The sequence below is a fragment of the Ornithorhynchus anatinus genome, chromosome 5, assembly GCF_004115215.2.
Source record: "Ornithorhynchus anatinus isolate Pmale09 chromosome 5, mOrnAna1.pri.v4, whole genome shotgun sequence".
Taxonomy (NCBI): Eukaryota; Metazoa; Chordata; class Mammalia; order Monotremata; family Ornithorhynchidae; genus Ornithorhynchus; species Ornithorhynchus anatinus.
Window position 1 is genome coordinate 52,362,189 of NC_041732.1, and position 17,882 is coordinate 52,380,070.

A 17,882-nucleotide genomic window follows, 5' to 3' on the forward strand; every position below is an offset into this window, starting at 1 on the left:
GGTCTTTTGTCTTTCCAGTGCAATGCGATGTCTTATTCTAAGATGTGCATATACAGTGGAAGATACTTTTATATCTCACTTTATGCAAATGTAAATCTAACACATGGAAACTTTTCCTAAACCAAACCATCCCTGATGGCTTTTTTAGCTTGGATAGGACTCCAGAGAAGCCTTTACATGATCTGATTTCAATATGCTAAAATAACCTATTTACTTTCAACAATAACAAATAATCAGTTTGAATAATAAGCCAATAAAAAAAGAATCAAACATACAGAGACTAATGGTCAGTGTGGCAATCAGTCCCCCACAGCTGATTGTGACAAAACCAAATCATTAACCTCCCTAGTTGTAGGCCTTTCCCTTTAATCCAAGATGTTAAACCAGACACAGGTGGTCACCAGATTGGCTTTTGAGCTAATAATATAATGCTCCCCTGGGGTGAACAAGCCCACCCAAAGCCGGCTCTGAAGAGGAAAATGTAATTCTCTTTCAGCTAGCAGGTTCTGACTTGTCCTGAGAAACCAGTGGTAAGTAGTTTTTTTCCTCAGTAAAGGAGAGTGGGAATAAAAAAGGAAAAGAGGGAGGATTCATTTGGCTGTAGATGTCAGTGGTGGATAATTTTAGTTTAAGGCCATGTTTTTTAATGAAGTCTCCCTGAGATCCCAAATGGATTAGGATGAATCAATCCTAAAACCCTTCAGGAGCTGTTGGTAGTGACTTAAGTTTTTGTTCTGGGTTTATTGGTGGATTTGCTGTATTTTGGTGGCTGGAGCTCAAATATGGCCATCAGTGTTTAGATTTCTTAAATTCTCTAAGAATAGTTTGTGGGAGAATTTTAGTCTTTACTGGCAGCTGGTGGTGTGGAGTCAAGGAGTGTGTGTGTGAGAGACTGAATTCTAATCCTAGTTAGATAACTTATGGCAAATTTTGTCCAGAAGGAATCCATTTTTTTTTGCTGCATCTTAATATAAGCTCAAGTGTTTTTTATTAGGACAACTGAGGTTAACAGCACATTCTAAGAAACATTGTAAATGGAATTTGTCACTAATAGCAGTTTGAAAATTCTAATAATTTCAAGCGACTTGTCTTTTATTTTTTTCCACTCCTCTGTATTTGTCTTATCCTACTGATTAAATTCCAGGCTTTCAGAGTGTTTTCTGCCATCCAGGAGTGGGTGGATCTGTGCCAATAGAAAAGCATAGTCTCAGCAATGTAACATAGGAGTAGATTGTTGGAAGACAGCTGCAAAGGCTTGGAGAGACCAAGGCGTAAGGAGGTAAAATCCAAAACAGGCCCGATGTAGGATGAACTCAGCGCTGCAAGCCATGTCTGTCTACCCTCACTCATAAACAATGCAGAAGCCGGGACTGATCCTACCCTGGTCTTTTCCACCATACACACAGGACAGGACCTCACTCTCAACAAGCATCATGTCCCCAGAGAATAGTGACAGATGATAATTGCAGATATAATTCATTCAATCATATAAGTGCTTATTTGAAGAGCACTGTAGTAAGTGCTCAGGAGAGTACACTACAACAATAAAGTCACATTTCCTGCCCCAGTGAGCTTATAGTTTACGGACTTGGATATTTTGCAAAACTACAGCTGGGCTGACTTCGTTATAATTCATCTTCAAGAATGCATCCATGCTTTCAACTTGACATTACAACTTTATTGTGCTTTCTGGCTTTATTGTTATGCAGAAAATAGGGTAAGGTTCTGTCTGGGTCCAGAGCAGAGAACATTGAATTGCTTTTTTTCAAAAACAGATCTGCTGGTCCCACCCTACTTTGGCCTGCTTTGCAATATTTGTAGGAATGAATCACTCATTAAATTATATTTATTGCTTTATGTGTGCAGAGCACTGTACTAAGCACTTGGAAAAGTAAGCTAAAAGTGACATTTCCCTGTTCAGGATGAGCTCACACTCTAGAGGTTGTGGAAGAGACAGGCATCAATACGAACAAATAACATTACAGATATAGGGAAGTGCTGTGGAGCTGGGATGGGAAGGAAGCGCAAAGGAGAAAATCGGGGTGATGAGGAGAAGCAGGGCTTAGTCTGGGATGTCCTCTTGTTTAGACATGTGCCTTCATTAAGACTTTGGGGGAAGAGTAATCAATTGTATTTACTGAGCACTTACTGTCTGCAGAGCACTGTTGGTACCGAACAAAACAGAACAAAGTTGGTAGACAGGCTCACTGCCCACAACAAGCTTATGGTCTCCAGGAACCTGAGCAAGAATGAAGTCTCTTTTTAGTAGTTCTGAAAGGCTGTAATTATTAAAACTTCATTTTGAGTGTCAGTGTAAACCAAGAAATCTCAGTTCATATGGCTCAGTTCTGGCGAGGTGGTGGTTATTGGTAATGGCAGCTCAAGGAGTAACAGGTCAGATGTCAGCACGTGATGTCAACATATTCCCTAGCTACATTAAACCAGGGTAACAGAGATCTGCTGCTTGGTGTTACCGTTTTTTAAAAAAATACTCTGTTTTCTAAGCCTCTCAATCATTATATCTGAGTGCTTACTGTGTGCACTGCACTATATTCAGTGCTTTGGAGAGTACAATGTAAGAGTTGGTTGAAAGGTTCCCTGTCCACAAGGAGCTTACAGACTGCCTCTGCTCTGTCTCTATCATCTCCCAATTCCATTCCTAATTTTCCCTGTGGTGCTGGCTCCATGCCTTGAAATCCCAAACCTCTTCAAATCCCTGCAAAATCCCCACCACCCCACAGTTTTAGGGGAGTGAGCCCGGAATAGGAATGGGAGGGACCTTGGGGATGGAGTTGGGAGAGGGGACAACTTTTAAAGAAGAACGAGGCAGGCTGGGCAGGTTCAAGGTTTTTCAGGGCAGAGGATGATCAGGACAAGTAAATAAATGCAGGGATAGATCTGCTATGTTCAGGTTATTAACAGGAAATAAGTGTCACAATCATTTGCTCACTGAAGGCCAGAGAAAGTAGCATGGCCTAGAGGATAGAGCACAGGCCTAGGAGTCAAAGGACCTGGGTTCTAATGTCTGCTACCACTTGCCTGCTGTGGGACCTGGGACAAGTCACTTAACTTCTCTGTGCCTGTAACATCTGTTAAAGGGGGATCAAAACTGAGCCCCATGTGGGAGATGGACTGTGTCCAGTCTGATTAGTTTCTTCCTACCCCAGGGTTTAGTACAGTGCTTGGAACATAGGTGTTTAAATACTACTTGTAGGAGAGAAGGGAAGCAATAAAAACCCCAAAACTCCATCTCTTGGTTGAAGGTAGCCTTTATAACATTAAACCAATTAAGCAGCCTGTGCCTTCTACCCACTAAACTTGTGGGGAGGGAACATGTCTATGAACAGTTGTACTCTCCCAAGCGCTCAATACAATAATCAAGATACCGTCTATTGATCTTATTTCTGGCTCCTAAAGCCTAAATATCTAGAGGGGTTCCTGGTCAGGAAGATGGCTCAAATCTAGAAGACTAGCGCTCCTCTGGGGAGTCTGTAACAGTGTGAGGGATATCAAGATCCAGGCCAAAGTAAAGGCCTTTAGAGCTGAAGTAGCAGTGTTGTCTGACCTGCTCTACAGCTGGGATACTTTGACTTCTGCAGACACCAAATTGGATTCCTTGATCTGCTCCATCAGTGCAATGAGGGCTATACTCAACCTCAAATAGTGAAATAGGATAGCAAACAGTCCTAGGGTCTGTTTTGTTTGAGTTTTGGTTTTATCCCTTAATGGCTTTTAAACTCTATATGCCAGGCACTGTTGTACGTGCTTGGGTAGATACAAGCTAATGAGGTTAGATGCAGTCCCTGTCCCACACGGGTGTCTCAATTTTCACTGAATCTTATTCTTAAAATGGGATTAAGACTGGGAGCCCCATGGGGGACAGGGACTGGGTTCAACCTGATTAGGTTGTATCTACCCCAATGCTTAGCAAAGTGCCTGGCATATAATAAGTATCTTTAAAAATAATATAGCTGAAATAATGCACAGAGAAGTGAAGTGACTTGCCCAAGATCACACACAATAACGATGGTATCTGTTAAGCCCTTACTATATGCCAAGCAGTGTTCTAAGCGCTGGGGTTGATACAAGGTATTCAGGTCGGACACGGTCCCTATCCCACATGGGGCTCTCGGTATTAATTCCCATTTCACAGATGAGGTAACTGCGGCCCAGAAAAGCAAAGTGACATGTCCAAGGTCACACAGCAGTCAAGTGGCAGGGACAGGGTTAGAACCCATGACCTTCTGAATACCAGGCCCATACTCTATCCACTACACCAAGCTGCTTCTCAAGTGGCGGGGCCAGAACTGGAACCCAGGTCCTCCGTCTCTCTAGCCCAAGCTCTTCCCACTGTGTACAGCTGCTTTAAGTTCAAAGGACAATTCTGATCTGGTTTATTAAGTGTTTACTAGGGGTCAAACCACTGTGTTGAGTGGGGGGTTAGAGACAAGATTATCAGATCACAGTCCCTGACTCACACAGGGCTCTCCATTCTGCATTTGAGGAAACAGCACAGAGGAGGTAGGTGATTTACTCAAGGTCCCCCTGCAAGCAAATTGGCTAAACAAGGATTAGAATACAGGTCCTTCTGATGGGGAAATTCCTTACCCAAGGTCTCAGTAGGGAAGTGATAGAGTTGCCTACTGCTAGAAAGAAGAGTCCATGTTGTTTCTATGAGATGACTCTGCTTCCCATAACTGCCTTTGTCATTGGAGAAACAACATCAGTCCAGCAAAGTTAATGAGATGTTTAGGGACCATATTGGGTTTTTCTAATTGCAGTTGAACTCGTGGAAACCCATTTGGCAGACGGGACTCCAGCCTGAAAGGGTGTCACTCTTCCCTTCTCCTATCTGCATTTTTTTTTCTTTTTTTCCTAAGGAAGGTGCCACTGGAGGTATCTCTGTCACTTCCCATCTGTGGATTCCCTGCCCTCTTTCTACAACCTGTTTCTTGCTTTGTGATTAAATTTACTTTGTTGACTGGAGTGTGCCAAACAGCACTCTACAATCCCTGACTCCTGCTGCTTGAATGTTTACTACAGTCCCCTTCTCTCTGACCCCAAGTGATGTGATCTGCCCAAGACTGACTTTTTTTTTTTTTAAACTTCCTCAAACCAGGGTGTGATTGTATTGTCATGATTCTCCACTTTGTAGGGAAATGTTTGGCCTACTTATTGCAAGTTTAAAAAAGGGAAAGAGAAAATGATATTATTATGGTATTAAGTCCTTACTATGTATCAGACACTGTACTAAGCCCCGTAGTGGATGCAAGGAAATGGGGTTGGACCCAGTCCCTGTCCCACAATGATAACGATGGTATTTCTTAAGCACTTATGATGTGCCAAGCACTGTTCTAAGCCCTGGGGTAGATAAAAGGTTATCAGATTGTCCCATGTGGGCCTCACAGTCTTAATCCCCATTTTACAGATGAGGGAACTGAGGCCCAGAAAAGTGAAGTGACTTGCCCGAGGTCACACAGCAGACTTGTGGGGGAGCCAGTATTGGAATCCAGGTCCTTCTGACTCCCAGGTCCATACTCTAGCCACTAGGCCATGCTACTTCCCCAGTGCTCCCTTCCCTACTGTAAGTTATCTGAGGTCAGGAATTATGTTTACCAACTCTGTTGTATATTATAGTCTACCAAGCATTTAGTTCAGTGCTGTTCACTCAAATACAATTGATGTTTTATGGGTTTTTTTTTTTCATTTGAATTCCAGTGGTCCAGAGTGAGGTAGGACCCACATGAACATCTCGTATTGGAGATGAGCCTGGTCATTAAGAAGCAGCCCTCTTTCCTCTGGGGAAGCAATATCCTCCCACATGGAATGACTTCCATTTCAGGGAAGTAAGGGAAGAGACAGAGGAACCTGATCAAACAGACTACATCTCTAATCTAAGCTACCAAAACAATTTTGAAGTAAAAGGCAGTTTCAAAAAATTAAAGCTCTATGAAGCGGGGGGGGGGGGGCGGGGGGGATTTGTGTCAAATGCTTGATGTATTGAGCAGACAGGAAATTTCAGTCAACAGAAAATGAATCAATTTTAATAGGACTTTAGGTTTAAGACTATTTTTAACCGCATGTTTGATAGGAATGTATCTTGAGCAAGGGGGATGGTTCTCAAATTCCAGTCGGTTTCCAACCAGGTTAGTCCAAAATGACCACTAGAATCTTAGGGGAAGCAATGTGGCCCAGTGGATACCTGAGCCTGAGAGTCAGAGGAGTCTGTCTACTGTATTGTACTCTCCCAAGCACTTGGTACAGCTCCCTGCTCACAGTAAGTGCTCATTAAATACTACTGAATGAATGCATGAATGAATCCTGGGTTCTTATCCTGACTCTGCCACTTGTCTGCTGTGTGACTTTGGTCAAGTCACTTCTCTGGGCTTCAGTTCCCTTATCTGCAAAATGGGGATTCATTCAATCGTATTTATTGAGCGCTTGCTGTGTGCAGAGCACTCTACTAAGCGCTTGGAATGTACAGTTTGGCAACAAATAGAGACAATCCCTGCCCAACTCCGGGCTCACAGTCTAAAAGGGGATTAAGCCTGTGAGCCCTATGTGGGACGGACTGTGTCCAATCTGATTTTTGTATTTAGCCCAGCGTTTAGTGCAGAGTCTGGCATATAGTAAGAACTTAGCAAACACCGCAATTATTATTCGCTTTGTTTCAGTTGTGGGTTGTCAACAGGCCACTGGACATTGTGGCCGCTGGAGATTCGGGTCTGGTGCGTTGGCAGACTTTGGCCACAAAAGGGAGCTCTGAGAAAGCGCCAGGCGCTCTGCTTTCCAATCTGAAATTTTAGTTTCCCCAAATACTTCCATCCTAAGACTTCGGACTGACCTTCTCTAAAGCTTAATGTCAAAAACACCGTTTCACTTTTAACAAAAGACTTTTTTTTTTCCTTCGCGGGGAGGGGATGAAGGAACAGGGAGAGAGGGAAGTCAAGCTGGGTTTGAATATTTGCTTGATGTGTTGATAATTCCTCTGCCTTTCATCTCTCGATTACCGACAGGAAAGGCTTTGATTAAATCCTTTGATTCTGAACATTTTAGGGATCTTCATATCAGAGCTTATATTTGGGCACCTTTTAAGGATTGTGTTAATGATGGCGACCCCTCCAAAGGCTTCCCCAAATGTTCTCTACCTGGAGTGGGTGGGCCTGACAAATTGAGGGGTCGTAAGCAAAATGAACATCTAGTAAACAAGTCCTCTTGTGTGTGATGTGGGTAGTTTTTCCAAAAAAAAAAGGATTTTTTTTTTTTTTTTTTAAAAAACCAGGATTAAGGGTTAAGACATTCCCTCCATTTTTTATTCAGAATTCCTATTAACACTAGTCCTAATTGCTAGCAGGTGTCCACCATTATCAGTTAAATCTTTACTGATGCTTCATGTATGTTATCTAAACACATATGCACCAGGGCTATTCAGACAATTTCGGAAGAGATATTACCCATTAATTAATGGACATTAAAAATCTTTCTACACCCCCACTGACATGTTTTCACTCAGGAACACTTGAATGTTTAATAGAGTGAGAGAGGGATTTAATTAGGTAGAGTTACTTGTTTATATGCAAGTTATACATGTTTTAGACCAGGGGTCGGTAACCTGTAGCCTGGGAGCTATATCTGGTGGGTCTTGGAAACCATCTGTGGCTTCTCGCCATCACATGGGGTGGGGAACCCCCAAACACGTACCACTGCTAGATACATGGTGATATACAGTGTGTGAGTTTAAACTGTACATTTGATTCTCTGCACAGCTGCTCAAATTCCCTTTGGTTTGGCTCTTCTACACCAAGAGGTTGCTGATTGGTGTATAGATGAAAATGATAAAATAGACATGAAACTGCCATTTGGTTTGAGGATCACTGAACCAAACTTTGAGATGGCCTCCAGGTCGTTCTTGTGACCAATATGGCAAAGTGGGGAGGAAGCAACCTGTGTTCTGCACACAGAGTGCTCAAATATGATTAATTGAAGATGTCTGGAGGAGGATCACCTGTAAAGTTTGGTCAACTTGCCCCATGTGAAGTTGAATGAAGATTGTCTTAACAGGTCCAAAATGGAATTTCCTACAGTCAAAGCTTTCTTAATAATGGTATTTGTTAAGCACTTACTATGTGTCAAGCACTCTAATCAGTGCCGGGGTAGATACAAGGTAATTGGGTTGGACACAGTCCCTGTCCCGGGTGAGGCTCATAGTCTTAATCCCCATTTTACAGATGAGATAACTGAGGTGCAGATAAGTGAAGTAACTTGCCCAAGTTCACACAGCAGACAAGTAGAGGAGCAAGGATTAGAACCCAGGTCCTTGTGACTCCCAGGCCCATGTTCTAGCCAACTGGCCCTGCTGCTTCTCTGAAGAAATGCCCAGGAACAGAATCCCAGAGCTCTCCCCAAGGAGGAGAAGACAGACATACACAAGTGCTAGAGAAACACCAAGAAAATCAAGCCTAGAAGAAATAAGGGAGGATAGGAAAGAGGCTTAAAAGGGTCAACACGAATTCTGAGTCTTCACAACTCTGTCCTGGTTAAACGATGCTCTATGCTAATAATAATACTAGAATTAAAGTGCTCACTATGTGCTAGGTGCTCCACTAAGTGCTGCGGTAGATATGAAAAGATGGTCAGGCCAGACACAGTCCCTATCCCACAAGAGGCTCAAAGACTGCCTTTGGCAAGGAGCCAACAGTGCCAAAAATCTTTTTTGGGAGAAAATAGTTCTGACCTAAACTGTAGGAGAAAATGATAGCTAGCCGGGTGGCATGTATGGAAAAAGGAATTTATTTTTATAGCTATTGCCACTTACGATTTTTTTCCCTTTTTTTTAAACCTGAGCAGTGTTCTTTGAATAATTTGTCTCTTGTTGCCATGCTTTTAAGTTACTATAGAAGTCAGTTTTGAATAAAGTTGAATTTTCATTTCCTTCCCCAAGTGGAAATTCCCAATTTTGGAGCACTGTACCTGTGGTTTGCTAGAGTCCATCCGCTGCTACTGAAGTTTGTCTGGATTAGAGATATTATGCTTTAAGAACTACTCAGAAGACTAGAAAGGTTTAGAGGCCTTCAGCTATTTTTAAGCAATGCATAAGCATCAGCAGGATTTCAGAGATGCCTGCAAAGAATGGGAAATCTCGGCTCAGTCTTGAAAACTTTCTAGGGAGGCAAGAGTTTGGTGATGAACTCTGAAAATAGCCAGATCCCCTTGAACTGGTGCCAGTTGCTTTTTCTCTTTTACTTTTTCTCTGTTTTCTTAGTTTGGAATCTGTTCCAAATTCAGATGACATCTCCTTGAATAATAAAGTGATTCGTGGTGGAATTCCCCTGAGAGAGTGGTTCAGCCAAACGATATGTTACAAATTCGTTCCTGACAACACATCCATCTTGCTATTATTATAGCTGACAGACTGCAGCAAGCCTGTGGTCAGGCCTTGATTCGGTAACCCTCGAGTCGCTATCACAATATCTGTCAGAGAGGGAAGGACAGGAAAACATACAGAAACAAATTCATCTGGTTTTGAGACCAGAATATTTGACCCAAAAGACTGGGTGTGCGTGCAGGCAGGGGGTTAGTGGTTGAGTGTAGAGATATTAGACAGGAAAAGGAATTGCCCTCTTTGGATTGTCTTAACTGGCCATACTTAGACTGATGATTATTAATAAGGATTCCTCAGTCCTGCGGTCGGCTCCTCCTATGTAGTTGACTAATTTATGCTAATAAGGAAACTCTCCTGGCCTTCAACCTGAGCTACATAGTTGAAGAGTGGGTTTGGTAGCCCAGGGAATCTCAAAACTTGGGATTTTTGATATATATATTTTTTTACTGCTCTCATGTCGGCCGTGCACAGCAGAAGATACAAGAAGTGATGAAGATTTGTGAAAGCAGGCCCTCTGGGCAAAGCCTGCTCTCGTAACTAACTGGAGGAGGCCCCACCACAGGGTTTAAGTCTAAGGGATTGCAGGTGCGAAGGAGCCAAAAGGCTCGAAATAATGAAGTGAATTAAGTGATGAATTGACAAAATCAGAAGTGCACGTTCCAAAGGAGTGTGGGAAGAAGAGGGGGGACGGGAAAGCAAGGAGGGGGGTGAGAGAGGACCAGTGAACAAAAATCAAATCTGATAAGTTTAGGCTGAGCTGTTCAGTGTTTTCATTTTCAGCCAGATCTGCCAGTTTTTTGGGTTATTACTGGTCAAAGCTACTTGTCCTGAACAAAAGAAGACCCGAGAGCTGTGCGTGTCCGCTTTTTAATAGAGCGATGGGACACAAAAGAAATGAGAGGATTGTGCTGTTTTAATATACAATTATTGAATAGGAAGTCAAAAGATCCAGTGATTTAATTGACTACAGAACAATAGAGTGGAAGGAGGAATATTTTTGAGCTAAAAAACCTCCTTGAAAATGCAGAGAATTAGAGGAAATAGGCCGTTTGGCAAGCAAATGAATACATTGCTTTAAAAACTGGCCGCTGGGTAATTCCAAAGGAATCACTTTGCTTTCCTAAACAAACACTAGTGGGGTTACTAGATCATTTAATTGTACTAAGGAACAAGACAAAAAAAACCCTGTCTTCTCATGAAGGTAAACAGCCCACACTTTAAAAAAAAAAAAAAAAAAGACTTAAGTAGAATTGTAGTATTTTGGTAGTGCTGGGTTAGCAAGAAAATCAAATCATTTCTGACAGCATCGGTTTTTACAAACTCAGCACCACAGGCTCGGGACCAGGATGGGGGTCTCATCTCTTTTCTTTACATCCTGTTTTAGTGTTTCAAAAAAGCTGCAAGACAGGAAGCAAAGCTGGGCAGAAGCAAGTAATGATTACAAGTAAATTATCACTAGCAACGCTCACTCCCCAGCACTTGGACTGACTTTGGAGCCTCTTTGCAAAATGTTTGCTGGCTCACTCTTTCATAAAGCCCTGAATCTACTCTTCACCCCTTTTAATAGCCAAATTAGGCTCAGGTTGCTGTCCAGTCTATCCCTTTTTGTAAAATAAAATCGTGGTTATGGATGAAATGGGCAACTACAAGACAGATGGCAGATTAAAGAACTTCTTTCTTGCAGAGTGCTTTATTGTAGGAGGTCCATGTTTTTCCCTATCAAATGACCGTAGGATCTTTGGTCCACTGAATCAACTGAGCAATAAGCATTTATTGAGCGCTTATTGGGTGTAGAGCCTTATATGTTCTTTCAGCTCCATTATTCTATTAGCTTTATGTAATCAAAGGCCTTAAAAGAGCCAGAGTGAGAGGGGAGGGAGTATGAGAGAGGACAAGTTTGGGAAAGGAGACCATGAAGAAATGGTGAGTTCTCTGAGATGGAGAAAACGATCTGAGGCCTGTAGATTGACCACGGGACATGCCCTGAGTTCAACCAGATGTTAATTGTAGTTTGGGGGTTTTGCTGAAATAGGTTGAAGCTATCTCCCCAAAATCATCCTAATAGGGTGCCCATCTTGTTAGAGGAAATAGTGGGGTGAGTGTAGAGCACCTACAAAATGACTACATCATACTAAGCATTGGGATAGACACAAAATGAGCAGATCAGACACAATCCCTGATCCACATTTATGGTAGAGGGAGGGCAAGTATTTATACCCATTATTACAGATGAGGAAGCTGAGGCACAGAGAAATTAAGTGGATAGCCCTCAGTTGCAGAGAAGACAAGCAGCAGAGTGGGGAACTGTAGTGAAAACTGAATATTTCACGGAGTATGTAGCCTAAGAATGCTAAGTGTTCTAGAACTCTGCAGGAACATATTAAGACTTAATTACTAAATCCAACCTTTAGGTTTGTGGGGCAATTAGCACTGGATGCTATTGCAGCAAGAAAAAAAAATGAGTAAGCACTCAATATCGATCAATTCCCTCCAAAACCACAGGCCAGAGATAACCCAGTGCAAACCTTTCCTTTGGGCCCGATAAGGTGGCCAAGAATTCCACCACATCTGTTCATCAGAAAGGAGATAGTAATATTTAAGCACTTACTATGTGTCCAGCTTTGTTCCAAGTGCTGGGATAGAGATGAGTTAATCTGGTCTGATGCAGTCACTGTCCCACATGGGGCTCAGAATCTAAGTAGGAGGGAGAATAGGTAGTGAACTCCATTTTACAGGGGATGAAACTCTGGCATGGAGAAGCTGTGACTTGGCCAAGGTCACTTAGCTGACAAGTGGCAAAGTTGGGATTAGAAGACTCTGACTCCCAGGACCTGTGCTCATTCCACTAGGACAAGCTGTTTCCCCACTATAGTGAGGTTTGTAATCTCAGGTACTTGATAATGGCACTGAGTGAGTGTCCTTCACTGTACTAAGCACTTGGGAAGGCACAAGAGAAGCGAAATTAAATTTTCTAATCAAAAGGAGCTTATGCTTTAATGGGAAATTCTAGCAAAATCCAAAAGGTAGGAAATGGAAGGGACCATAAATTAGGTCCAAACTGATGTCTGTATTTTGGGATCTCAAGGAACACAGAAAAGATGAGAAAGTGAGCATTGAATGCTGTTTGTAGCAAAAACTCTGGCTTATGGGGAGCAGAATAAAAAGGATCACTGGTTTGCATTGATTACTATGTACAGTCTGCCTCCCCACTTCTAGACTGTGAGCCCGTTGTTGGGTAGGGATTGTCTCTATTTGTTGCTGAATTGTACTTTTCAAGTGCTTAGTACAGTTCTCTGCACTCAATAAATATGATTGAACGAGTAAGCGCTGGGGAAATTACAAGATTAGGATGGGAACAGTAGGGAGAGATGTTCAGTTTTGACTTAATGTGGACTCAGGAAGCATCTGGCCCTGTAACACAAAGGTCCAATTTTGGAAAATACTTTTAGACACTAGAAAAAAAAAATCCCCAGGGATTGAAAGTAAAGGGGTTTTTCTTTCCTGGAAACCTTGAATCACTTTACTTCATCTTGTAGTCTTATGCCTGAGTTTTTAAAAAAAAAATAAATTGAACACTAACAACAAATTTACTTCCTCTGCCTCTAGTGAATCTGACAGATTTTCCTCTGGCTAAAACCACTTCCATTTCAAAGTGCTTCTACAGTGCCTGGACAGGGGACACAAATACCAGCCCAGAACTTCAGCGCCTGTTCAATAAATCCCTTCAAAATGGGTAAATCTTTTGTTTTAGCTCTGTTTCATTCTTCTTAAAAGTGGCTAAAATTTCTTCGGATGTGACTTTTTTAAAATGGTTGGATAACTGTTTCTTACAAAACATCAGAAATGAGCAAGTATTAGACAACCATTTTTGCTTAATTCCACTCTTACCATAAATATGTCAGACTATTTATGGGGAACTCCTTGAATATTGCATAGGACATTCACATGGGAAGTTCTAGTTTTGATGCCAAAAAATCAATCGATGGTATTTATTGAATGCTTATGGTGTGCAAAGCATTGTCCTGAGTGCTTAAGACTGTTATGTAACTGCTAAACTAGAGTAAAATGATGATGATGGTAAAAGTGGTATCTAAATGCTTACTAGGTGCCAAACACTGAATAAATGCTGAAGTAGATCCAAGATCATCACATCAGACACAGTCCCTGGCCCACATGGGGCTCTCATATTCTAGTGGGGAGGGAGAACAGATATTGAGTCCCTATTTTATAGACGAGGAAACCGAAACACAAAGAAGCGGGATGTGTCAAAGCAGATGGGTGGCAGACGCAGGATTAGAACCCAGCACTGGGGGGTAAGCACTGGATAAATGCCTATGATTGAATGAAAACGTTACCCGGGCACTCGGCATTTCATAGTTCAGTAATATCTACTGAGCAGTTACTGTGTGCAGAGCACTGTACTTAGTTCATTCAGTAGTATTTATTGAGCGCTTACTAAGTACAGAGCACTGTACTAAGCACTTGGAATGTACAGTTCGGCAACAGATCCCTGCCCAATAACGGGCTCAAAGTCTAAACGGGGGAGACGGACTACAAAGCAAAAAAGAACAAAACAAGACATCATCAAGATAGAATCATGGAGATATACACCTCCTTAGTGCCTAGAATACAATATAACAATAAACAAACATCCCCTGCCCACAGTGAGCTCACAGTCTAGAGGGGGAGACAGACATTAATAAACATACTAAATTACAGATGTGTACTGAAGTGCTACAGGACCTGGGTTGGGTGATGGATAAAGAGAGCAAGTCAGGGTGATGCAGAGGGGCAAGGGAGAAGAGGAAAGAGGGGGTTCAATCAGGGAAGGCCTCTTGGGGGAGATGTGCCTTTAGAAAGGCTTTGGAGAGGGGGAGAGTTAGTGTCTATCAGATTTGGGGAGGGAGTTCCAGGCCAGCAGCAGGATTGGGGGGGGGAGGGTCCCTTCCTCTCCCTACTTCACAGGGATGATTTGAGGAGGCTGTCCATTGTATTCGTTCTATAACCTCAGCAAGTCTTAATTGAATAACCCTGAGTGGGGTGGTGGAAATTGGGGTGTGGGAGTGTTTATAGATGAGCGATGTTACGACTTAGAACTCTAAGCCCCATGTGGGACAAAAGACTGTCCTAGTTGTCATATCTACCCCAACACTTAGATCAGGGCTTGAAGATAGAAATCACAACATAATATTGCTGAATTGTACTTTCCAAGCACTTAGAGTGCTCTGCATACACTAAGTGATCAATAAATGACTGACTGACTGAATGAATAATTGACGTGAACATGCTTGGAATATCTTCTCATAAACACTATACACAAGTGATAATATTGTACGGTATGACCAATAGGGTAGAAAACATTAAAACTACCTAATCTATAAGGTTGTGAAAGCATTCACAGTTTATAAACCAGCTATTGGGATTTTTCTCTCCAGTAATGCAGTACTGGAGAGTATTTAACAAATTCCCCCAAATCAATTTTTCAAGTCCAACAACTGGAAAATCTGGTTCCTATTTTGGGTGTTCAGTTGTAGAACTGGTAATAATTAAGGTATTTATGCCAGGCACTGTACTAAGTGCTGGGGTAGACCCAAGATCAGGTTGGACCACTGTCCCTGTCCCACATGGGGCTCACAGTCTCAGTCTCTATTTTACAGATGAGGTAATTGAGGCCCAGAAAAGTGATGTGACTTGACCAAGGTCACAGAGTAGACAAGTCGCAGAGCTGAGATTAGAACCCATGATCTTCTGACTCCTAGGCCCATGCTCTATCCACCATGCCATGTTGCCACTGCGCTCTGAGGCATAGGCAAAAGCAAACTTTCCATTACACTGAAGAAGTTTGGTGAAGGAGAAAAAGTCCTGTCATCTATAAAATTGGAAACATGTTGGAATTGGACATTTAGGTAATGTGCCATATCTAGCTCACACATTCAAGTGATTGCGTGAGAAATCGGATTGTTCATTTGGTTTTCTAATACTGCCTTTTTGTGCACTTGCTCTTTCCACTTGAATTGAGGGTTTTTTTTTTTTTAAGAGTTCAAAAGAAAGCCCATACAGGGTTTCAGAAAATTCTTTGTATTCCTATGTTCTTTTCTTTTTTAAAGGAAAAGGTAGAATGGGTTCTTTCAAGTGACCTCTTTGTGGGCAGGGAATATGTGTACCAACTCTGTACTGTACTCTCCCAGGTGCTTATTTTGGTGCTCTGCACACGGTAAATGCTCAATAAATACCATCGATTTGATTCAAATTTAGGAATTGCTGCTCTGAACTTTCCATACCTACTGAGACGTGAGGGTAGAAACTTTTCAGGCAAGTTTTGTGAGCAACAGTGAGGCTACAAGTACAACCTCAGTTTAAAATTGACTGTCATTTAGTGAAGAACTGGTGGGAATATAGCCTTTTATAAAGTTTCTGTTTTACTGGCTAACTACCATAAAATATGGAGTAAAGGTAAAATAGTATTTTGTTCAGGAGATGGATTGATCTTTTAACTGATAGAATAATCAGTGGGGTCATAAAGATCAGACAGCGTGGCTGCCTCCTATATCGTTGGTTCAGCGGAAAGAGCACGGGCTTTGGAGTCAGAGATCATGGGTTTGAATCCTCACTCTGCCACTTGTCAGCTGTGTGACTTTGGGTAAGTCACTTAACTTCTCTGTGCCTCAGTTACCTCATCTTTAAATGGGGATTAAGACTGTGAGCCTCACGTGGGACAACCTGATGACCCTGTACCTACCCCAGCGCTTAGAGCAGGGCTCCGCACATAGTAAGCGCTTAACAAATACCAACATAATTATTATTATTATTTTTCTTTTCACGTTGCATTCAACAAACTTCCCTTTGTGTTGGGAGGGCTCTTGGGTGATCACCCAAACACCAGGCCCCCTATTGCCCCAGGGCATTAACTCCGCATTGCAGATCAGAAAGGATTTGGTGAAGGCTTCTGAGGCTGACATGAGTTGGAATTGTTTAAATGAAATCAGATCCTCCTACAGACTGTAAACTCCCTGTAGGCAGGAATCCTGACTACCAACTCTGCTGTATGGTACTCTCCCAAGTGCTTAGAACAGTGCTCTGCACACAGTAACTGCTCGAATACCACTGATGAAAATAAATAGGCTGCTCCTTCACCAGAGACATGGTAGGGACACAGAGAGGGTAAAGACTGTAATAATGTTGGCATTTGTTAAGCGCTTACTATGTGCAGAGCACTGTTCTAAGCACTGGGGGAGATTCAGGATAATCAGGTCGTCCCACGTGGGGCTCACAGTTAATCCCCATTTTACAGATGAGGTAACTGAGGCCCAGAGAAGTGAAGCGACTTGCCCACAGTCACACAGCTGACAAGTGGCGGAGCCGGGAGTCGAACACATGACCTCTGACTCCGAAGCCCAGGCTCTTTCCACTGAGCCACGCTGCTTCCCCAACATGCTTAGTACAGTGCTCTGCACAGAGTGAGTAAATGTGGTGTTTGAAGAAAACTGGTTGCCACCAGACTCTAAGCTCACTGTGGACTGGGAACATGTCTACCACCTCTACTGTGTTGTACTCCCCCAAGTGCTCAGTACAGTCCTCTGTACACAATAAGCACTCAATAAATACGACTGATGGATGCCTTTCACCCCGTGAAACCAACTTGCAAAGCCACTCTGATCCCTGGGAGCCCTGTGAGGAGCGGGGTGGGGGGGTGGGGAAGGAGGGGGGGCAGGACAGGAAGGAAAAAATAAATAAAAGGAAGGAAAGAATAGAAGGTATACTAAAGGTGCCAGGGAGGGAAATGCAGAATGAAAATGGCTACATAGGGGCCACCGACAGAGGACTGGTGATAAAAGTTGCCTCCATCTGGCAGCTATTAGGTGTGTTGTCTCAGTAGGTGTCAAACGACACACAATAGAACCCCCGTGCCACTGATTGTTTCTCTGTTAGGCTATCACCCTGCGACGACAGCTGTGAAGGGCCTGGAGGCGGAGATACCTCTCAGCAGGGAGGCCTGGTGTCAGGAAGTGCATCCCCTCAGGAGACTTCAGTGGGGGTAACCTATGTTGGATATAAACAGACCCCCTTCATTCTTCGGGGCTGTCAACTTAGGGGCCCCCTCCCCCCTACACCAGGGGAGCTTCCTCAACATTTAACTCTTGAAGAGTCACCAGGAGTTCCTCGAGACTGGCTGCCAAGATAAACATTGACCCAAGAGGTGGTGTTACTTGTGTAAATACTCTGTGCCCTCTTAGCTTGACTGTGACCAAGAAAACTCTCTTCCTCTGAGTGTTGACCGAGACTTAAATCAAGGGGGATAGGAGCATCTTAGATCAGCTGCGGTGCTGTAGGAAAGGTTTGCTGGATAAGGCTTTCCTGCATGGGACAGGCGGAAGGGGAGATCTAGTACCTCTTTTTTTTTTTTTGGTCTTTTTAAATCCTGGCCCCATTCATGCCACTATTCAATTTGGAGTTTCTTGGAACAACTTGGAGGATCAACTGGTTAGAATAAACTGTCTTT

The 17,882-nt window shown here is 42.8% G+C and overlaps 1 long non-coding RNA gene across 1 annotated transcript; it reads left to right on the forward strand.

The window, feature by feature from the left end:
- Positions 1–460: 460 nt before the first annotated feature.
- On the forward strand, positions 461–17,642 carry LOC114812279. The gene is made up of 3 exons (XR_003759944.2): positions 461–530; positions 12,989–13,115; positions 17,312–17,642. It is a non-coding gene; the product is annotated as an uncharacterized LOC114812279 (long non-coding RNA).
- The last annotated feature ends 240 nt before the right edge of the window (positions 17,643–17,882 follow it).